The sequence below is a fragment of the Canis aureus genome, chromosome 12, assembly GCF_053574225.1.
Source record: "Canis aureus isolate CA01 chromosome 12, VMU_Caureus_v.1.0, whole genome shotgun sequence".
Lineage (NCBI taxonomy): Eukaryota > Metazoa > Chordata > Mammalia > Carnivora > Canidae > Canis > Canis aureus.
The window spans coordinates 37,644,655-37,669,507 of NC_135622.1; the positions used below are offsets into that span (position 1 = coordinate 37,644,655).

A 24,853-nucleotide genomic window follows, 5' to 3' on the forward strand; every position below is an offset into this window, starting at 1 on the left:
AATGTCCTTAATCTTTGTACCTGAATATTATTAATTATTTTGTTTCCACCAAAGGCATATATTTGAAGATATTTATAAAAAACAGGTTTAGTGAGCTTCTTTCTCCCTTACTTTCTGAGGCTACTACACAGTCAGATGTGAGTAAAGTTGGCATACTTTCTCAAATAGAAATACTATAATTTATTTAACTATTCCTTAATTGTTTGGATTGTAGATTCTTCCTATTTATCCATTTCTATAAATAATTGTATTAAATTTTGGCTTCAAAAATGAACATGCAAAATAACATTAAAGTGTATAAATGAACATGTCACAAATGTGCCATCTTAATCACATGGTTATCAAGATAAAAATAAATAAATAACAGAGGTATAGAGATGCATTATAAACATTTTCTAACTAAAAAGGCAAAATTAAAAAAAAATAAAAAATAAATAAAAAAAATAAAAAAATAAAAAAAAATTAAAAAAGGCAAAATTATCTATATATATAATTAAATTATTATTTCAATCATTGAGGCTCATTTTATCTAGTCTTCTTTCTGAGATATTTGGAACATTTTGAATATTGCATTTCTTTGTAATCTGAACATTTGAAATTTGAGGTTTCTCATTATTGTATAACATTTACTCAAAAAGTCACAAAGTAACTTTATCAAATTTCCTAAATATTCTCTAACAATTGGATATCAAGTTTTCTTCGATGTTTCATGATACAAATAATGTGTTAAGTATCTTTAAAACATATACAGATAAAACTACATATTGATATTAATACATAGATATTATATAGATGTTAATGCAGGCAAATAAAGTATATATCAGTATAATATAGACATTTACATAGACATTTATACTTAAAATATAAATATACATGAAATATAAACAAATATATTTGTATCCTTTGCCCCAGTAATTCTTTTCTGGGACTATATCTCAAGTGTGTGTGTATGTGTATGTTGTGTGTATATATTTATTTCCCTTTCCCTTTGGAAAATATCTCCAATTAGTTTTCTAAAGAGTTGTACTAGTTAGTGTTATCTGAAGAGTATGAGATTTCCACTTTTATCCTGTCTTAGGCAACAGTGAAGATTTAAAAATAAATTTCCAATTTAGTAGCAGAAAATGGTTCTTTTTTGTGTATTAATATTCACTTGATTCTTAATAGTTACAGACTGGATGTTTTCACATGAATAAGAATTATTTTGTTTAATCATCTTTGTAAGCTTGGGCCTTGGTCTATTTATTTGTGAATTTCTTAATATTCTTGTATAGATTTTCTGAGATATTTATATAAGAAAGACAGTAACACTGACATATAGTACACATAATCAATTGACTGCCTTCTAAATGATTTGTCTTTTATATGCCGAGTTCTTATATCATGCAGTCAAATCTATTAGTTTTAATTTTGAAAGTCTTTATTTTACTTCTAAACTTAGAAATTCATGCTGTCTCCAAAATTCTGCTAAAAATTTAACTGTTATCCTTTTGTATAATAGATCGAAGTATATGTATTTTTTGCTTATAGTCTCAGTTAAAAATCCAAATTTTTTCAAGTTGCTGACTTGTTTGTCCCAACACCACATGTCAAGGAAATGTAAATTTTAAATAAACACCAGTGCCTTGGTTGAATATTGCTTGTGTGCAAGTAACAAAAACATCTTAAACTTCATTAAGCAAATTCAGCCAACAGTAAATGGCTGAAAGTAGTGATTTAAGGGAAAGGATAAAGAGTAAAAGAGCATCTTTTGGAATTTAGGGTCAGTGAATGTAGTCAGATATCACAGTGATTGGAAAGAGAAATGAAAACACTGTCATGAACCAAAATAACTACCCTCTTCCACTTCTCTTTCTCTGTGGTTACATGTCTTCAACCTGTTCCTCAGAGCAGGTCGGCCTGATTCTTCTGCTCCATCTGTATTGTGCCCAAACCTGGCTACGCATGCCCCATGCTCAGGTTCAGTACCTGTGGTTAAATAACTCAACCTCTCTATTCCCTTGATTTCAGGCATGGTGGAACAACATCCTTTTAAAAGGCCCAAGTTGGGGCTCCTGGGTGGCTCAGTTGGTTGAGCATCTGCCTTCTGCTCAGGTCATGATGTGAGAATCCTGGGATCCAGCCCCATGTCAGGCTCTCTGCTCAGCTGGAAACCTGCTTCTTCCTCTGCCCCTCTCCCTGCTTGTGTTTGCTCTCTCTCTCTCTCTCTCTCGTTTTTCTTTTTTCAAATAAATAAATAAAATCTAAAAAAAAAAAAAAAAAGGCCCCAGTTAATCCATTTATTTACTTCTGGCCCAATCAAAAATGGTTGAGGCCAGAGCAGCACATGAGTGCAGCTCTTACGGTGGGAGAACCTGAACCTGTCAGAGCAGAATGTAGGAGCAAGGCAGGTACCACACAATTTATCTATTACAACCACTGAGAAGATGATTAAGCCATGGTTTATACTGTTTTTGGGACAGTAACTAACAAGTAATGTTTATTATATATTAGGTGAACAAATCTACCATATAAAGCATACATATTTGTGTTCATTATTATTATTTCTCAGTTTATTATACAGATGTGTTATTTTAACAGGAATGCTAACTTCTATCATCATTTATAATTTATCATATATTTAATTTTTATAAATTAAAGTCCATTTTAAATAAAACCACATGCATATTTAATAAGTGATCTCTAAGGTAATCTTTTGCTAAAATATTTTTTATTCTACATCTACACTTTGTCATCTTGCTACATGTTAAATTACTTTTTCTGAGGTAAGCAAACCAATACACTATATATTTTTTCTTTATTTTTATTATTATTTTTTAAATTTTATTTATTTATGATAGTCACAGAGAGAGAGAGGGAGAGGCAGAGACATAGGCAGAGGGAGAAGCAGGCTCCATGCAGGGAGCCTGATGTGGGATTCGATCCCGGGTCTCCAGGATCGCGCCCTGGGCCAAAGGCAGGCGCTAAACCGCTGTGCCACCCAGGGATCCCCCATATTTTTTCTTTACTGCTGATTAGTCAAATATGTCCTATTAATTTTCATTAAAGTATCAAATTTAGTGTCTGTTATTTACATATTTTTCTTTCTTCTTTTTTGAATGATTTGGAGAAAGCTTTTCTATTTCTGCATGGAGAGACAGACCAAAAGTGAAATTTCCCAGTGGGTTTTTGAAAGTATGTATATTGTTCTGTCAATAAATATCAAAAGAACTGCCTGGGATTTATTCTAAGATGTGTAATATCAAACTTCCAAAGAATTCCATTAGAAAGATATAGAAAGACAATTAATTTGTTTTTATAGGATTGAAATATTTTAAGTAAAAAATATTTTAGTCTATAACCTCTTGATGTTTATTCCATAGTTATTCTCTAATGTAATGTATAGGATTTAAAACTTTTTCTTTTGTCTTTAAAAGTTTTTGCTGTAAATTATTTCTCCCCTCAAACACGCAGCTTTCTCTTAGAATAGGTAGGCACAGTTTATCATACTGTACTAAAAACAGATTTGAGAAATGTTATTTCTACAAAAAACAATATGTTAGTGACTATAAAAAGAAAATCCTTCAAAAATACAGGTCTGGCCCTTTTGTTTATTGGTAATTTGAATGTTCCAGAAACATATTTCCATAACACACCATCACTGCACATGGAAAGAAACATTAGTCACCAACATGAACCCTTTCTGAGGGGTATCAAGATGCATTAAAATCCTTACAAAATACAAGAACAGTGGGGGTGATGGCATTATAGATTTTTTTTCCCTAGGTTAATCTAATACTGTTAATACATTTATGTCAATATATTACTTCCAGCCCATAAGCAATAAAGTTTTGAATTATTTATTCTGTTTAAATTTTTAAAACCTTCAATATGTTCACATTTCCTTTATCTTTTTTCTTTCTTTTTCTGGGATCTGTGCTGATACTAAATAGTTTATGAATTTAGGAAATTAGAACCAGTATCCTCAGCTTTGTTTTTATTGGGCCTATACAAAATGAGTTAACTTGGGGCACCTGGGTGGCACAGTCTGTTAAGCATCCAGCTCTTGGTTTCTCTCAGGTTGTTATCTCAGTCAGGGTCATGAGATCAAGCCCTGAATCTGGCTCCTGGCTGAACATAGAGTCTGCTTAAGGCTCTCTCCCTCTGCCTCTGCCTCTGCCCTTCTCCCTCCCTCTCTCTAATAGATAAATCTGAAAATAAATAAATAAAAAGTTAAAAAAATAAAAAGCAAAATGAGTTAACCCATCCATATTGGTATTTGATAAAAGAGTATACAATAAAAAAAAAAAAAAAAAGAGTATACAATAATCCAGGAGCAAGAAACAGATTCTGGAGTGAAATAAAATTATTTGTTAATTGTAACAATGACAGCACCTACAATTGGCTGAGGGTAGTCCTTTAAGTCAGACTCTCTCAACAACATTAAGAACAGAATTTAAGAACTTAACTAATTAACTCTGTGTGAGCCAAAGATCTATGCAAAGCTATTGGGAAACTCAAAGAGAATATGTGATCATCAGGAAATTCCAAACCACAAACTCCAGTGAGGGATGAACAGAAACAAGTGCATAAAACGAATGAGGCACCAAAGTCAGTATGTGCAAGTGGTCAGAAGTGCTGAAACCCTAGCTGTAAAGTAAATACAAACACACAGCCAAAGAATCTGTGGCAGAACTAATAAGGAGTCATTGAAAATTTGATAAACTCGACTACAGAAAGGCTGACTTTTGAAGTTAAAATTGCACAATAAACAAAATTGAGAACCAGAGACAAACCAAATAAATTACTTGCAACATATTTGTCAAAGTACCATTATTCTTAGTATACAATGTGCTGTTTAAATCAATAAGAAAAAGATGAACACCAAAGTAGTAAAATAGTCAAAGGCATAAAGAGAAAATTCATCCAAAAATGGGAAAAATAAATTTACATGGCAAATCAATACATGAAAACCTTCAATCTTAATACTCAAAGCAATACAGTTCATAAAACAATGAGTTTCAATGCTTTACTTCTCAAGTTTTAGAATGATTTAAAATATCTTAACATCCAATATTGATGGTCTTACAGGGAAACAGTTATATACTACTTTTAAGAGTGTTGATTTCTGAAAAGCTATTTGGTGATATATATCAAAATCCTCAGTGTAATTTACCATTTTTTTAAAGATTCCATTTATTTATTCATGAAAGACACAGAAAGAGAGGTAGAGACACAGGCAGAGGGAGAAGCAGGCTCCCTACTGGGATCCTGATGTGGGACTTGATCCTAGGATCCCAGGATCACAATCCTGAGCCAAAGGCAGACGTTCAACCACTGAGCTACCCAGGTGTCCCTGTAATTTACCATTTAAGTTCTAGGAATTTACTGGGAAAATTTCCACTGAAAAGTGCAAAGATTTAGCTGTAAACTTGTTTGTTATTCTACCCATTCCTGATAATGGTAAAAAATTAGATCTATCCTAAATATTCAACATAAATTATGACACATACATACAATGAAAAACAATATTAAAAATGATGCCCTAGATTAAGATGGAATGATGTTTCCAAGGAATATATTATTGTGTTTATATCTGTGCCCAAAATTCCTTGTGCCTTTGAGCACAAAATTCTGGTGGAATCAGCACTTGTGAAAGTTTAGTGAGACTCAAAGCAAGTACAAGTACATATGTCTATGACTGAATAAAGAGGAGAACTAACTCTCAAAATGTCCATAATTTCCACTCAAACTAGAACACTCTTTAAACACAGAAAGAAGACAATGGTGTTTTAAGAAATACAAACAACCACACATCCCTCTCATATCCCTTCTTACTTATTTTACTCCTTGTATGAGCCAACTACTTATGCTGAAAATGATATGGAAGGAAAGGAAAAGATAGGGCAACTCATAGTCCCTTTCCTTTCAGTTCTTCCTTAGATATTAGTAAGCCAAAGGTAGAAAGTGTTGTTGGAATGTATGCATACCAAGAAGCAAAATAGAAGCAATTGAGTTTGGTTTATGCAGAGTTTCTACTATCGTGCTAACAATGAAATACATATATATGTACTAACTACAAAATAGGAACTGTATAATTTCAATGACTAGGCATAAGAGTTAAATGCTATTATATTTCCTTTAAAACTAGTCTTGCACAATATAAAGATGAATGCTAAAATTCATGCTAATAATTAAAAATTTTAATTTTTCCTTACTCATAAAGGCATTAAATAGAAAGTAAAAACACAATGACAGATCTAAAGACCACTGAAAATAGGAAAATGTTTTATATTTTAATATTTTTAAAAGATTTCTATTTATTTATTCATGAGAGACAGAGAGAGGGAGAGAGAGAGAGAGGCAGAGACATAGGCAGAGGGAGAAGCAGCCTCCATACAGGGAGCCTGATGTGGGACTTGATCCCGGGACCGGGACTCCAGGATCACACCCTGAGCCAAAGGCAGATGCCCAACCACTGAGACACCCAGGTGTCCCTATATTTTAATATTTTTGATGGCAATTTTATCTGTTTATTGGACAAAGGGTCCCACATTTTAAAATTTCATTTGGCTCAACAAATTATGTAGCATTCCTGACTGGAAGAAGCTTTTGTTTGTTTTTGTTTCTGTTTTTGTTTTTTTGTGTGTGTGTTTGTGTATCTATCTATCTATCTATCTATCTATCTAGATTTGTGTGTGTGTATGTGTGTGTGTGCACTTTATAGTTTTTGCTCAGTTAGATTATGCTGCCAGGAAGTTTAAGACAGCCTATCAATGGCACTGGCTTCCTTTCGCAATAAGAAATTTAAAAAGGAGATCGTACACTAATACAGTTAAAGAACCACCTTTACCCATATAAACCCCCTTATTTTATAGGTAAAAAGCCTAGAGGAACTAAATGACTTCCAAATAGCAACCCAGTGCCTGAACAGAAATGAATACATAGGAGGTAGAAGGATCCCAGCCCTTTGAAAATGTTTATATTTTGAAGTATTCATTTATAGCAGTAAATGTAGAAGTTAAAAATGGAAGGAAGAAAGGAAGGAAGGAAGGAAGGAAGGAAGGAAGGAAGGAAGGAAGGAAGGAAGGAAGGAGGGAGGAAGGATCGGTCTAAAATCAATAATTAAGTTTCCAGCTTAGGAAATTAGAAAAAAAAAAAGGAGAATATTAAATCCAAAGTAGGGGGGAAAAGGAAATAATTAAAAATTAGAACAGAAATCTATAAAATTGAAAACTAGAAATCAATAGAGAAAATATAGATCAATATTAAAAATTGATAAGCCATGACACCTGGGTGGCTCAGCGGTTGAATGTCTGTCTACCTTCCACCCCAGGGAGTGATTCTGGAGTCCCTGGATCAAGTCCTGCATCAGGTTCCCTGCATGGAGCCTGCTTATCTCTTGCCTGTATCTCTGCCTCTCTGTGTGTGTGTCTCTGATTAATAAATAAATAAAGTATTTTTAAAAAGTTAAAAAATAAAAATAAAAATTGATAAGCCATTAAGGTAACTAAGAAAAAGAAAGAAGACACAAATTATTTATCAGATGAAAAAGGAGAAATTACTACAGATCCCATGGACATTAAAAGGATAATAAAGGATTTCTATGAATAACTTTATGCCACAAATTTGATAACCTACATTAAATGACCAATTCTTTGTAATATACAATCTACCAAAACTCACACATGAAGAAACAGATGATCTGAATAAGGATAAATCTATTAAAGACCTTGAACCAAAAATTAATAATCTTCAAAAAAGGAAACACCAGGTACAGATGGGTTCACAAGTGAATTCTATCACACATTTAAGTTAGAAATTATACAAATTCTTACAATCTCCTCCAGAAGACAGAGGCAGAAGGAATACTTCTTAACTCATTCTGCAAGACCAGTATAACCTTAATATCAAAATGAGACAGACATTATAAGAAAATTACAGACCATTATCTCTCATGAACGTAAATTCAAAAATCCTCAAAAAATATTAGCAAATCAGATCCAATAATAAAAAAAAAGAATTCTACACTATGATCAAATGGTATTTTTACCAGGTATGGAAGCTGATTTAATGTTTGAAAGTCAATTGATATACTCCATCATTTCAATAGGCTAAAATATATATATATAATATATATATATATATATATATATATATATATATATATATATATATAGTCATAGCAGTGGGTGCAGGAAAAACATTTTACAAAATATAAGAACAATTCATGATAAAAACTATTAGCAAACTAGGAATAGGGGGAAACTTCCTTAACTTGATAAAGACTCTACAAGAACCCTACAGCTACATCAAACTTAATGGCGAGAAACTTGAAGTTTTCTTACTAAGATCAGTAATAAGGGAAAGATGTCCCTAGTCACCACTGGTTTTCAACACTGTGCTAGAAATCTTAGCTAATGCAATAAGACAGAAAAAAATTTAAAAAGTAAAAAGAAAAAAAGGTATTCAGATTGGAAAAGAAGAAATAAAACTGTCTTTGAAGACTACACGAGTGTCTTTGAGAAAATTCAAAAGAAAAAACAAAACAAAAAAATCTCCTGAAACTAATAAGTGATTATAAAAAGTTTGTAAAATAGAAGGTTAATATATAAAAGTCAATCACTTTCCCAAGCATCAGCAATGAACAAATGGAATTTGAAATTAAAAACACATTAACATTTATATTAGCACCCCCAAAATGGATAATTTTATAGAGGTATGAATACAAAATACATACAAAAGCTATATGGGATAAAGTATAAAACTCTTATGAACAAAAATCACTGAAAAAACTAAATAAATGGAGATACATTCCATGTTAAATGTCAGTTTTCCCCAAGTTGATTTATAGATTCAAAGCAGTCCCAGTAAAAATCCCAGCAAGTTATTTTGTGGATATTGACAAACTGGTTCTAAAGTTTTTGACAGGCAAAAGACCCAGAATAGCTAACACAGTGTCAAAGGAAAAGAAAAAAGTTGGAGTACTGACACTACCTGACTTCAAGACTTACCATAAAGCTACAGTCCATAATCAAGACAGTATGATATGGGTGAAAAAATAGACAAATAGATCAATGGATCAGTATAGAGGGCCCAGAAAAAGACCCACATAAATCTAGTCAAATCATCTTTGACAAAGGAGAAAAAATATAATGGAACATGATAGTCTTTTCAATGGAATAACTGTGGACATTTACATGCAAAAAAAAATATAGACAATGACTTCACTCTCTTCACAAACTGAAGCTGAACATAATTAAAATTAAATGTCTTTTTCCTCTGTAAGACATTGTCAAGAGAATGAAAAGGTAAGCCACAGAATGAGATAAAATTATTTGCATAATACTTATCTGATAAAGGCTGTTCTCCAGAACATACAAAGAACTCTTAAAACTCAACAATAAGGGACAGCTGGGTAGCTTAGTCAGTTCATCCTCTGACTCTTAGTTTCGGCTCAAGTCATGATCTTAGGGTCTTAGGATCAAGCCCGTGTTGTGTCTGGCTCCCTGCTCAGTGAGGAATCTGCTTCCCCCTCTCTCTCTCCCTTTGCCCCTCCTCTGCTTATGCTCTCTCTCTCTCTGAAACAAAAAATTAAATCTTTAAAAAACTCAACAAAAAGAAAACAGACAGCCCAATTTAAAAAGTGGGATAAAGACCTTAACAGACACCTCACCAAAAAACATATACAGATGGCAAATAAGCATACAAAAAGAAGTTTCACATTATATGTCATTAGGAAAATGTAAATCAAAGCAATGGATACCACTAGACACCACCCATTAGAATGGCCAAAATCCAGAACTCTGAGGACATGGAACAATAGGAACTCTTACTTATCAGGAATGTACAACTACTCTGGAAAACAGTTAGACAGTTTTCTACAAAACTAAACATATTTTACCATATGATCCAACAATCATGTTCTCTGGTTTTTATCCAAATGAGTAGGTAACTTATGTCTACACAAAAACCTGCACAAGGATATTTATAGCTGCTTTATTTATAATTACCCTAAGTTGGAAGCAACCAAAATGTCTTTCCAAGTGAATAGATAAATAAACTAGTATATTCAGATAATGGAATATGATTCAGTGCTAAAAAAGAAATGAACTAGCAGGCCATAAAAATACATAAAGGAAATTTCAATGCATATTACTAAGTGAAAGATGCCAGTTTAGTTATAAGGTAAGTCTTCATAGTGTATAATTCTATAGGGAAGGAAAAATATCTATTCCTTCTACTGTTCTAAATTATCAGCTGGGGTCCCTGTAATAGAAGATAAACAAGAGAAAAGCATATAAATCTATTTAATATAAACATTATATGATATGAGTACTTTCATAGGAAATGAAGACCTGAAGCAGTGGCATACCTGAGCAGTTTTATGCTAGGTTTGATGAAGAGTAGAAAGTTGTGAGAAATGTTAAAAGACAAAGGTAATGAGCTAATAGTAGTAAACTGGGAGAAAGTTAAGGCCCTTCAGATTCCTCTCTGTATTCCTCCATCTTCAGAGGTAAGAATTTTCCTTTCCTTTGAGGCCTCTCACATGAGGGTCTTAAAACCTGCTTCAGGGAAAAGTCAAAAAGTACTTCTTGCGTCTGCCATTTCTCAGCTTGAAATATTCAATATGCTGAGGTGCCATATTTTAGAGTAGTATATCCTGTATCTCATCCATTCTTCTGCTATATGACATTCTAGAAAAGGCAAAACTGTAAAGAGAGTAAAATGAGAGCACCTGGGTGGCTCAGTCAGTTAAGCATCTGACTCTTGGTTTCGGCTCAGGTCACGATCTTGAGGTTGGAAGATTGAGCCTCAAGTCAGGCTCTACTCTGGGCACAGAATCTGCTTCTGATTCTTTTTCCCTCTCTCTACCCCTCCTTCCCTGCATCCCTCTCTTGAAAACAAAACAAAACAAAACAAAACAAAACAAAACAAAAGATAGTAAAATGATCAGTGAAGTGCGAGGAAAAAAGGCAGAATAAAAATTATTAAATTTCCTTACTACCTATGGCCCATTGATGAGTCCTAGAAACAGGCAGAGTGATATTCTTCTAGGGATTTAACTGCCTTGATGCTGACACTTTGCTAAGGGCAAAAGGCAATCTCAGTCCGACCCCTAGGACCCTGTAAGTCTACTTTAACATATAAAAATTCCTGTAGAAATTTTCTTTATCTCTAAACCACCCAAGATATGTGTTGGCAGTCATCCCCCAAGCATATGGCCCACTGTTCTATATCTGAAGAGTCTCATAACTAAAGTTTTATTAGACAGTAATAAATGACCTTTTCCCAACAATAGCCAGCCTCCTCAAGGTCCTGGAAACCTTGCTTCCAAACTAAGGGATCTATCCCTAACTCCCTCCCAACTTGAAAGCATATAATGGGCCACTCCTTATGACCAGGGCAACTCTTTTTGCCCACAGATCCTTTCCACTGCTTTAGTAAAATCACCTTTTTGCACTAAAGATGTCTCAAGAGTTCTTTTTTGGCTATCTGCTTCAAACCCTAATGTCTTTCCTACATCAATCAGTAGTTGCTAGGGAATAGTAGGGAAATCATAACAAATGTACCACTCTGGTACAGGATGTTGATAGTGGTGGAGACTGTGCCTGCATGGGGACAGTGGCTATACAGGAACTGTACTTTCTGTTCAGTTTTGCTGTGAACCTAAAACTCCTCTTAAAAATAAAGTCTAAAATTAAAAAAAAAAAAAGTGCACTTAAAGAAAGGAGTTTAAACAGAATACTTAAGCAATGAGTATGCTAAGAATTAGAACAAATGTGCAAAAGCAAAAGCAAGCCTGAGGCTAAGAAGTCAGTAATGTTTCATCAAGACTCACCTTGACCTTGGCTCTTGGAGGTGAGGACTAAATGACTAAAGCCACTGAGTGTGAAGTGAAACAGGTGAATCTTATCTCAACTTTAAGTTAAAACAAAAAAAGAGTTCAATTTTCACCTTTCTATCCATTTTAACAATCTCTGTGCTAGTGAGAATTTATATTACTTTGTAAGCAGGATCAGCGATGCAACAAGGTAGTGGGGCTGGAAGTGGAGTGGAAGGGCTCAGGTCCACCCCAGGTTCATTCAGCTCTTGCCACTTCTGGTTCAAACTGTGTCACTCTCATCATGGTTTATCTGCCTCTGCTGTTCTGCAGCCTGCCTTCCACACCAAACCACCTTTGTTCTTCTGCCAGAAATAACTTCTGTAAGCGCAGATCACTCTCCTCTGCTCCTTGCCACAGACTGAGCTAGCATGAGTGAGAAGCTTCTGGATTGGGACTAAACTGGGCAGCTGCCTGGGAGAGGCTAAGAATCTGTTCACAAACCCAGGATTTGGAAGGAATCTCTCATCTCAATTCAGGAGGGACTTCTGTCTCAGTGAGGTGTACAATCTACCTCAAAGGAGTCAACAATGAGGAACTTCACTCATTTACATTTATACTTATGGCACTAAAGCATTTTCATTCAGCATCATTTGCTCACAGGACAATTTGCAATTGCTTGCCTCCCAGTAGTTACAATTAGATGCTAATACACTGTGATAATGCTTTTCTTTGAGAGAGGTCACTTGTTGGCCCTCCTCCCATCTCTTTGCCTGTTTGTGACTTTCTGTTTATGCCTCAGGATTTAGTAACTCCAGTATCTTCAACTTCCTGCCTCTCTGCCAATCCACTAATTCATTTTACATATTTTTGCTATTTCTGCAGAGATAATATAAAATCCTAAGTTTACTTTTCTCCTTTTTCCTTTATCATTCCCATGGGCTTCACTGTAAAAAATCACTATCTTTCTGATTAGCCTCTCTATTCTATTCCCATCTCTCTTTTCCCTTCTTTTCGCCTTATTAATTTTTTAAAGTGATGAGGTTTTTTTTAGCACCAGATAGGAGCTTCTTATAGATGCTAAAAGAATATACCACTGTAAGTTCACAAATTCTTGACTCCCATGAGAAACTGTAGCCACAGAGGGATCACTGTGGTTTTAAGTTAGGTGTCATTTCTTTCAGACATAAAAGAACATCAAACGGAGGGAGAGAGAGGCAAGGCAGTAGAAGCAGAGAAACACCTGGAGCCAGTCTTGTTTGAGGAAAACAGAAATTCCAGAGGTGACATAGGAAGTATGAAATTACCTGGAAATCTTAGGCTCAGAATAGATACTGAGGCCTTTGCATGTGAAGCAAAAGATCTGGGGCTTATACTTTTGGAGATGAGAAACCAGCAATGATTTGTAAGAATACAAATTGTTAAGAGTTTTGTTTGTTTGTTTTACAGTTTTGTTTATTTATTTGAGAGAGAGAGAGAGACCAAGGAAGCACACAAGCAGGAGGGAGGGGTAGAGGGAGAGGGAGGAGCAGAGGGAGAGTGAGAAGCAGGCTCCCCACTGAGCAGGGAGCCCCACTACAATCTAGGACTCAATCCCAGGACCATGAGATCATGACCTGAGCCTAAGGCAGGTATTTAACAGACTGAGCCACCCAGGCACCCCTGTTAAGAGCTTTTGTTTCCTCCTGATCCAGGAATCTCAATCCTTATTTCTTACTAAAGATCTAGTTTCTCAATTATAAATTTTTGTATATGGGTGTTTTTAGTAACATTATCACCATGTTTAGGGAAGGAATTTGAAGGAAATATTTTGATATATTCTCAACTTCTTGCTCTTTTAAGGGAAAAAATGCTCAATGAACAATTACAGTTATATTAAAACCTTACTTGTATTCTGACTTGAATAAACCACTGTAAAAAGAATGAAGATGTATTTTCAAAGAAATCTGGGAAATGTGAATGTAGCCTGTACATGAGATGATACCGAGGAATTTTTATTGTTGTGATGTGTGATAATGGCAAAATTGTTATTTTTAAAAAAAAATCTCTATATCAGTTAGACATCATAATAAAGCTTTTAGATAAGAGGTAAGACACTTGATATCAAAGATATCCTTCAGGGCTCTGTAACTCCCTCCAAAGTTAAAACAGGAGAATCTATGAAGTTGAAAAAAATTAATTATAGATCATTTGTTAGTATGATTGGCAGGGGTGCCTATTTTCTACTTTTATATGTTACATAATTTCCAAATGTAAAGTGAAAAAAATAAAACCAAATTCATCTGAAGTAATCAAGGAACTAAATACACAACAAAAATAAATTTTGGCAGCCAGATGAACAAGAAAAACTAGAAATTAAACTTATTTTTAAATGCTTTCTAAAGAGTTAAATAGAGACAGAGTTAGAGACAGATGTTCCAAAATCATTTAAAATGAAGAAAAAGAAAGAAAGAAAGAAAGAAAGAAAGAAAGAAAGAAAGAAAGAAAGAAAGAAAAGACGATCTTTAAAGTCTCCTAAAATTTATTCAGAATTAAGACCCTTGGCAAACATCAAAATAAGCATGATGTGTAGGAGATAATTAATTTCTAGAAGAATAGTCTTTGCTCTTCCCTCACACATTTTCCGAACCCAATCACATTTGATAAGAACCTTGTACTTATTTGCATAGAATCACTAAATGTTAGGCCAGGAGGGTGACTTAGAAATCACTCTTATCTCACCTGTGTTCTATGGGATATTATTTTGAGCTACCATTACAAATCGTCAAGCCCTCAAATTTCAAGGTGAGTAGTTTAACAATATACTCTAATTTCAAATTATGCAGGAGACTGATATTTGTTTTAGAAACCATGCCCTTCTCTGCAAAGCTAATAACCACTAATAATAACCAACAGTGTATACTTGAACACTTCCATCTAAGGAGCTGAAGTAATCACAAACTTCGTTTTGGCCTCAGACATTTCCAAATCATACAAATCTTAGAAATTGCATCACTACTCTACTACCAATCATTCCTATTATTCTACAAATTAATTATGAGTTTGCATATGCTACCTTAATACAAAATGCTTTTGACATATAATTTATTTCTTAGTAAAGGCCAACATCTATGCTGAATATATCTAGTGTCTAATGTGGAACTCTTAAGGAGCTGGCGAACTGCTGCCTGCTGGCCAAATCTGACCGACCATCTGTTTTTGTAGAGAAAGTTTTACTGGAACACAGCCACACATATTCACTTATCTGTTATCTCTGGCTGCTTTTACACTACAATGACAGAGTTGAGTAGTTAACAGAGATTGCAGGACCACAAGCCTAGTAGGCAGCATTCAACTTTCTCTAGGTAAAGTTTACTAAACCCTGGTTTGAAGCATGATTCTCAAAAGCCAATTAAGCCAATTTCACAATTTCACAGACAATTCCTTCCAAAACCACAATACAGAGATACAGATCAATCCTTGTTGAGCTGCATAGATGAGGATAATAATCATACTGATGTGCATTTAAAATGATGACTTTATTAATAAATTTTGCAGGTTTTTAGTTTTACTAAGTAAAATAGCGGCACCAACAAGTTAGCAAGTTAGCAACAATGATTATTTCTAGGAAAATATTTCTATTTGCCCATGATTTCCAGATTTCTACCACAACATTGGTGATAAGTCTAGAAAGACAAAAATAAGTGAGTTCCATAAATCCTTAAATTCTCAATCTGAAGCCTCCTCTATTGCCATAACTATTGTTTCTGAGTCCGAGAGAAAAAAGGAGAGAATAGGAATAGTTCTAAAGGGTATTGTTTATGTCTAGATGAGCAAAAGAACTTGATTTCTGAGATAAAAGCAGAAGAATCAATCTCTTTAACCCTTTTCTCCTGCCCTTATCACTCTTTATGAGCAGTCTTGAACATTATGCTTTGCTCACTGCAGTCCTCTTTAAAATCATATAGGGATACAAGAAAGTCTAAAAACAACTGAAGATATATTTGTCATGGATTTTTTTGCTCAAAGGAAATGGATAAAATCCAGTGATCACAAAATTTATGGTAGACAATTTTCAAATTTCAACCTTAAACTGCCTATGGGGTATGGGATTTCAATAGCATCATGGTGGTTATAAGAAACGTGACCAATGGAGATCCATGAAGGGTATGATTTAATTATAGTAAAGTTGAGTCTGTTTGGGTTTTGGTATTTTTTTTAGAAGACCTGTTATAAATATCTACTAAACTGGCTCTAAGTTACAAACCAAGATTTCCTCTAGAGATAAAGCATCAGTCAAATCTTGTGAAACAGAGTAAGATTCATGAAAGAAAGGTGTACAAATTCCTGATAAAAAGGTGTTTTGTTTTTTTTTAACTTTAAGGATGAGCCATGATGTCTTAAGCATGTCAACAGAACCTAATTCCAAATAGGACTTGTCTAATCAGTGAGTCAATTAATATTGAAGCCATAGTCAGTCATTAATGTTTCTGTAAATAAAAGAATCACAGAGTTCTGGTCATAGAAGTCTTTGGCGCTAACCAGGAAAGGAACCTATGCATTAATCTCATTCTAAATTTATATTTAGAGCCTAAGCACAACAATTATAATGATGGTATACCTCCTAAATCTTTTTTTGAAGAGATGTCTCAAAAACTATACATTATGTTTTCCTGTACTCGTGGCGATTTCCTTAACTAATACACTAAATATTCTTTTTACTACTGCAATGACTAGTTAGACTTTATGAAAAAATATACTCTGGATTTTGCCACTTCAATGCTTTTTACAAGGAAATATCAGTAGACGTCAACATTTTTTTTTCCAGCAGAAGTAATGTGGATTTCCCAGATGTCCAGAAGTAATGTGGATTTCCCAGATGCCCAGAAACCTACTTTTATTTTGAAATGTGTTATAAAAATCAGGTTTTTTTGCAAACAAGACATATTGATACATTTTTTAAAGTTTATCTATTGCCTAGTTTATATGGCAAATATATTCTAAATTTGCATAACATATCTAAACAGGGAACTGGTGACTATGGTACTAGCCAGAGGCATTTTATCTGTTTTGAAATAGAAAATTTTAATTTGGAGAAGTAATATTGAATTTTTATTAATTTTATTTTTTGAAAACATCTTTTGTTGGGAAAATATGTGTTTTTAATATACTGGAGATGTGGCAATATATGCCTGCTGGATTTATTTCCTTTTAATCTGCATTTTACTACTAATAGTGATTGATGAAAGACTCTCTTAACAGGTGAAAGATGAGACAATAGTCAATAAAAGAGTTGGAGACAATAAAATCTGGAAACTTATCTTGTGCTCAACTAGCACAGTTTCAACAAGTGATATAAAGAGTGCTGGATATCTTTATGTATTTAAAAATTCAGTGGTGACAGTACTAATGGACTGTCAGCTAGCTGGAAATGTAGAGTCAAATCCTGGCAACAGAAATATGATAGAAGTGAGGGGCACAGAGTTAAGCCCATGGAGCCTATCTCATATGTCAGAGATAAGGTTTTATTTACTGTTGTACATTAAAAAAAAATGTTCAGAAACAACTTGGATTTGAGTTACAGATTGCTGAAGTCTACTTTTAAAAACAATTATCCTTGGAGCACCTGGGTGGCTCAGTCAGGCAGCCAATTCCTGATTTGGGCTCTGATCATTATCTCAGGGTTCTCAGATTGAGCCCTGAATCAGGCTCGGTGCTCAGTGGGAATCTACTTCAGGATTTTCTCTCCTGTACCCTCCTCCTTGCTCACTCACACTCTCTTTCTAAAATAAATAAATAAACCTTAAAAAAACACACACACAATTATCATGATTAATAAAGCCTGCAGAAGTTTAGTGGGCAGGTAGACGTGTTAAAAGTATAAAGTTTATTTGTGTAATATTGTGAAATGAAAATATTTTTTTTCTTCCATTCTGTAGTTATGTTATATATGAATTATACAAAGACTTAGGCCAGTAATTCTTGAGAACTAACAAACTACAATTTTGCTATACAATTAAAAACCATTATTTCAGAAATGAAGCAATCTAAAACTGGAGTGAATTTCATAAAGCCTTCTCTCATGGCAGAAGTATGATGTATATATTCTGCAAGGAGAAAGGAGAAATTTTATCTGAGGTTTGTAAGTGGCTATGGTTTTGCATGTGTTTAATTTTTGTGATTTTTGACCATTAGCATATCCCTATTTTGGCACTTATTACAATCAACAAAACAGTCAAATGACCACAACCTTCTAATAACTAATTGGATTGTTACAAATCATAGAATTTCACTATTAAGCAAAAGAGCAAATAGCAAAACTACCAGATTTTAAAAAATAAAAATATGCATATTTCATGATGGTAGCAGTATAAGATATTACTCAACTAATGCTAAGGTGTATCACATGAGTAAACATCAGTGATGCTGATAAGTTGTTATGCATCTACCTGCCAATCACCTGAGAATACTAGAGAAGAGAGTGCTGTAGGTAGACCTAACATTTGCCAATACCCTGAAATTTTCATTTTAACCACTTGTGTACAACTTTCCCTTTGCCAAAATATTCACCATCAATGCTAAGGAACTATGAAATTGATTGGATTAACACCTCCCTTTTCCTGCCTTTTTGGTGATAGTGTTAGTGGACTGTCAGCCGGCTGGAAATGAATAGTCAAATCCTGGCAGCAGAAATCTGAAGGAGAAGTGAGGAGCACAGGGATCCCTGGGTGGCGCAGCGGTTTGGCGCCTGTCTTTGGCCCAGGGCGCGATCCTGGAGACCCAGGATCGAATCCCACGTCGGGCTCCCGGTGCATGGAGCCTGCTTCTCCCTCTGCCTATGTCTCTGCCTCTCTCTCTCCCTCTCCGTGTGACTATCATAAATAAATAAAAATTTAAAAAAAAAAAAAAAAAAAAAGAAGTGAGGAGCACAGAGTTAAGCCTATTAAGTTAGCTGTGTTTTTTTTGTTTTGTTTTGTTTTTGTTTTTGTTTTTTTTTAATTAATTGAGAAGTGAATGTAATGAGCTTTTACTTAATTTGGGACATCCTCAATTTTTATCACCTGGATTGTATGTCTCATATTTGGTACACGCAAAAAATATCAGTGGAACGAAAGCAATTATGTTGGCACTTTAACTGTCTAAATATAACCCATTACTCTTACTATTTACCTGAAAAGGATGTGTTACAGGAAAAAGCCATTGATTAGCTCTAGAAATCTTCATTAAAGGAGTCAACACATTTTCAGTTCTTGTGTCAAAAGTAGAATTTCTTTAAGCTCTAACTACATTCTTTGGCAAAGCTTAGTAGGCAGATGCCAAGTCTACATCTGATTCCTATAACTGGGGAAAAAAAACATGGAAAAATACTGCTTTCATTTATCTTGATCAAATATTACTCGTTTTTTACAAAATAAAGTATAATCTCATGCAAAAGGAAAAGTAAAGGACATTGAGAGACTTGTTAGAAACTAGAATTTTAAATAAAAGTAGCTTTAACAACAGGGCACACTAATAAGGAGGATTTAGGACAAGACTCCAAATAACCATCACTGAAGATGTATGGAATGGATTTGATCACATCAAGTAAGTTCTGCTAGTGTAGGCTAATGAATTCACAGAGTATTGGATTTGGGATTGCTGAAAGCTAAGTGGCATAGGGGCTCCAAAGTGCAGGATATAGAAGAATTAAAGAATGTTTAGACTATAGAATTTAAGAATGGCATCAATTTAATAATAAGAATTCTGTCTGGGTGCAGGGTGACCATGTGATTATCAACCAAATAAAGTGAGTCAGTTTTTTCTGGGCAAAGTCTTACTCTCTCATTTCCAAAGATATATACATATTCATACATATATAATATGTAATATTATATACACATGAAAGATAAATTAATTGAGAAGTATATATACTTCTCAATTGAGATATATAAAGATAAAATTAATATATAAATATGTATATAAAAGATAAATTTCATTTGGGATTAGTCTGATATTTGGGGGCTCCACTGTCCCATGGGTATGCTGGGTCATAAATTATCTATACAATCCTGATAAAACACAAAAGTAGTCCTCAAATTATAAAGGACTCTACTCTCAGTGATCTAGTCAGGTTCCAAGCTGAGAGTGGAGGGCCATTTAGTGGTACTTTTCTAGAGTACTCAAATGAGCTTTTAATTATATCTTATTCTCACAAACATGACAACATCAGAAAAATGAGGCACAGCTTATTTAGTAATCTTGATTGGTTAAAGACATGGTAGTAGATGTTTTGCTACATTATTATTTTTTATATCTGGTACAACCACCTTTACAAGGAGAAGAAAATATGTTCTCCACCTGGGACTAATGCTAGAACCAAAAATTTACTGGGACCTAGACTTCAGCGTGAACTCAATTACAATTGTTCCCATATAGAACTATTCTCATCTTACCTACTTTTCTTTGTTTAGAGCAATTGGTTTTGAATTGGTTTTAAACTAATTATCTTTTAAAATATATTTCAATAATATAAAAGGGGTTCTGTCTGGCATTGAGATCCAGCAGTGTTATGGGCAGAATCATGGATTTGTAACAGTATAGGCATTTGTTCCTACTCAGAGCCCTGCTTTGGAGATTCTTGAAAGTAGCAGTAACTTCAACATTATTGTCAAAAATATGTTCTCTAAGATCTCTCAAACAAAGAAGGATCAGAGTATTCTACATATCATGAGTAATTTGAAAACAGCAAGTTCAGGAATGGTAAATGTTAAGATCCATCATTAACTATTGTCTGGGGGTAGAGAGAGATTATCGATTAGACATGCCTACCCATTAACTTTCAACATTGTATTTCACGCATTTACTTCAACACTGTATTTTTTATTTACCAAACCTATTCCATAGTTAGAAGTGTTAATGTATTACGCCTCATTGAGTATAAAGAGCATCTACATGATATTTCAAAGTCTTTTTAAAAATTTACACTCTTGGGATCCCTGGGTGGCTCAGCGATTTGGCACCTGCCTTTGGTGGAGGGTGCGATCCCGGGGTCCTGGGATCGAGTCCCATGTCAGGCTCCCTGCATGGAGACTGCTTCTCCCTCTGCCTGTGTCTCTGCCTCTCTCTCTTTCTTTCTCGCTCTCTCTCTTTCTGTGTCTCTCATGAATAAATAAATAAAACCTTAAAAATAAATTAAAATAAATTAAAATATACACCCTTACCTCTATCAAGCAATATTGTAGCCAAATACTAGGAGAGCAGCCTATGGATTGGACATTTTCCTTCTGTTCAGATTTACATTTTTTTTTCTCAGATTTACATTTTTAAAGATTAACAGCTTAGTTAAATTTATCATCCCAAGAAAGTCCTTACTAAGTATGAAGAATTGCTTAAAGCATAGAATGCTTAGTTATAAGAATAAAAATCTCTGTAGAACAGAAATTGAATGGAGAGGGTTTCTTTCCAATATCAGACTTCCAGAAAAACTTAATGATTGAAAATGGGGGATTTATATGGAAATCATTAGGATACTTTGAACTCAGGATTATGAAACTCCACAAATTTGTTCTTGTAAACTTCTAGCACAAGCCACTGTGATATATGATTTAAAGGTAAAAACTTTACTAATTTCTTAGACTTTTAAAGTTAGAAATTCACAATCATCAAACTGAATTTCTCTTGATTCAAAAATGCTTCCTGCCTTTTTGAAAAAGAAGCATTTTTCCTCTTCTTGGCCACAGCTAACACTTTCTATTTTGGAGCATTCTAAGTAATTTAAAGTTGTTCCTCCTGTCGCTCCTAAACTCACCGTCTCTACTCTTGTCCACAGGAGTAATACAAAACTGGTGCTTTATCTCTTCCATATGACAATATAAATATTTAAGGCAATTCCCTCATTGTTTTCAATGTCATTTTGCATATCACATAAATTATAGAGACTTCCCCTTGTGATCACCATGTGAAGGCCACATACTAGTTGGTCAGTGTCCTTATTTACAAATTCTACATCATATTATTAGCCCAAAATAATCTTATGATTAACAAAACCACGATCAGTTTTTCATTTAAACTGTTACCATGGCAAGCCTTCGTTACTTTTCATTTGAGAAGCTATTTGAATGTGAACATTTGTATCTGTTACATTTAATTGTCATTACCTACCTTATCCACAGTCCCTGCTGAGCTGACTCTGGACCACGTGATTCCAATTCCTGACCACAATCAATTGCACCTACCCAAAAGCAGTCTTCTTATTGAATATTCAAGGACAGGTCTCTGGTGACCTGTATTAAAAAGATGAAAAAAGCTGATTAGTCATTGCCAGAATTAAAACAGACAATATATCTCAGAGTATGATATGAATATCAATGGTACCATACAAAATTAGTTTAGGTGAGATGTGTGTGTGTGTGTGTGTGTGTGTGTGTATGATTATATATGATTATATATATGATTATATATATGATTTAAACAAAGAATGTTAAACATGTTTGCTTATGTATGTATTAGTAAAAACAAGCACATCAAACCCATTATTTTATTCACAGTGATGGCTTGGACCAAGTTAAGAAAAAAAAAGGTATCAATTTAAAGTTGGCTTAAGGAAAAAAATACTAATAAAAGAGCCCTAATAAAAATAATGAATGGAACCTATTTTGAAGCCAATTCCTTTTGAGATCAGCTTTATTACAAAATACATCTAGCCACCCTTCCCAACAATATACACATTCAGATTTTATAATCATGTGTTCCATATCTTTGGGCAATGAGATTTATAGAAAGAAAAAAGGAAACTAACAATTATTGGTGCATATTTTCTTTAGACAAAGTCCCACTCCTTACAGATTAGCTACAGCGAAGCCTCCCCAATCTACCATCTGTTAAACTTCCTAATTTGATGTCTGTGTTACCATGGCTGTTTCTTTTTAATTCCCCTTTTTGGAGATTTAGAATCATGTGTATTTTGTTGACTCTCCAGGAGTCTATGAATATATGTGCATAGTTTCTGCAGTAGAGTGCTATTATTTTTTAATCAAACAAAAGATTGTAGTTGAAATTCTGTTATCACTATACAATTGATTTCTTCATATAAAGGAGATAGGTAAAGGTGAAGATAGAGCAGGGACACCTAGGTGGCTCAGCGGTTGAGTGTCTCTTGCCTCTGTCTCTTGTGAATAAATAAATAAAAAGAAAAGAAATAGCAAAAGACCTAGGAAGAAGAATCCTTGGTGAATCATGGACATCACAAAAGACATTAAAAACTCAGTCATGGGGACGCCTGGGTGGCTCAGTGATTGAGCATCTGCCTTCAGCTTACGGCATGATCCTGGAGACCCGGAATCAAGTCCCACATCGGGGTCCCTGCAGGGAACCTGCTTCTCCCTCTGCCTATGTCTCTGCCCCTCTCTGTGTCCTCTCGTGAATAAATAAATAAAAATCTTAAACAAAAAAAAACCTCAGTCATGGCCTCTTTAAAAAATGAAACTCCATCACCTTTCTGTGATGAGGAAATGTGGAACAAAGTAAAGAAATAGGCTTAGGATAAGGCAGATGTGAAATTCAAATACAGCTCCACCAGTTACTACCTAAATGAACTGAAGTGTATCATTTGCCATTCTTGTCAATGAAATGCAGACCTGCATGTCAAGTGCCACAGGCAAAGTAAATCCATCCAGTAACTACTATCAACAACACTGTATTATTTTCAATTCAGAAAAACATTGATGTCAGATTTTGAGAATAAATTTTCATGAGTCATAGAAAGCATTATTTTTTACTAGCATTCCTTCTTAATAATCAGAAAGACAAAAACACTATTTAGTGGAATTCACTTTATGATAAAGCTTATGGATGCTCCAAAAGTTAGAGAATTCTAGGATGTTCTATTCCATTGTTTCCATATATAAAACCTTATAATCTGTATTATTAGTTTAATACTGAAGTTATTATTTCCATCTGAAAAAATATTATTTTTTAATTGGAAAAAGACTACTATTTTAAAAAGTCGTTACCCTGGTAAAAAGTTACTTTGATTAAAATGAGATTAATTAAAACTGTCGTAATTCTAATTGATGGGAATTCATAGTTACAAAATTATAAGGTACGTATATCTAAGGTAATCTTTCTGAGTATAATATAAAATTGGACTAGTTTTATTTCTCTCCAATTAAATCCAAACCTCTTTAGGGCATTTAGTTTAAGATATCTGAATGACAGTTGTTGGCTTTTTATTTTAATAATTTTCACCATTAGTCTCTACCTATATGCAATTTCAGAGTTAATGTCAATGAAATAATTTATACTCAAATGCACTTAAGAAGGGAAAATAATGCAGCAATAAAATTTTAATTTGTGTTCCTTATAGGCTAATACACAAGGAAAATTTGATAAAGAGAATGACAAGGAGTAAAATATGATATTGTTTTAAATATAGGAAGAGAACTGGATTTTTTTTTTAAGGTTTCCTTCTAATTAGATATTGTCACTATAGTAGACGAGTTAAGTTTAGAGTGTGTCCCTCTGCAGAGTAGGAGTGTGAAATGGAAGCGCAATTTCAAGGGAGTGCAATATAATTAGAAAATCCTTGGTGAATCGTTGACATCAGGAAAGACATTAAAAATCCAGTCATGGCCCTTTTAAAAAATCAAACTCCATTAAATGGAAACCCTGAGAAAAATCAGTGAACTCAGTCACACAGATAAAATAAGGAGATTGAAGTGGTCAATACTTCAGAGCCCTATGTGCTCAGCTATCTATGATTTGTTTTAGGAACAGTGACCCTGCAGATTGAAAGCCGGATACTGCTGCGTATATAGCTCCTTACTGTGTGGTATTTAACAAGGAGCTGCACAACCAGAAGCCATGCTTGAAGATGGATTACTCCTCACACCATGCAGCTGGCTGACACTGCTCCTACAGAGTACATGCAGTATACATAGTACAGAGAATAGACTATCAACAGTATATAGAATCTAGTGCATAGAGTATCAGTAATTCAACCATGTGAAAACATAAACTGTTAAGTCATCTCAGATCATCCCACTTTTCTGTTTAAAATTCTTCGATGGTTTTGTTATCACTCAAAATAAAAGC

The 24,853-nt window shown here is 34.1% G+C and overlaps 1 long non-coding RNA gene across 13 annotated transcripts in view; it reads right to left on the minus strand.

The window, feature by feature from the left end:
- LOC144280993 (uncharacterized) overlaps window positions 1–24,853 on the minus strand; it is a 276,878-nt gene that overhangs the window by 165,392 nt on the left and 86,633 nt on the right. For 10 of the 13 annotated variants that reach the window (XR_013349453.1, XR_013349454.1, XR_013349455.1 and 7 more), the window contains 2 exons: window positions 21,923–22,044; window positions 18,953–19,123 (listed from right to left, as the gene is read on the minus strand). This is a non-coding gene — a long non-coding RNA (uncharacterized LOC144280993). The remainder of the gene's footprint in view (window positions 1–18,952; window positions 19,124–21,922; window positions 22,045–24,853) is intronic. The other 3 variants (XR_013349450.1, XR_013349446.1, XR_013349452.1) reach the window with 1 other exon arrangement.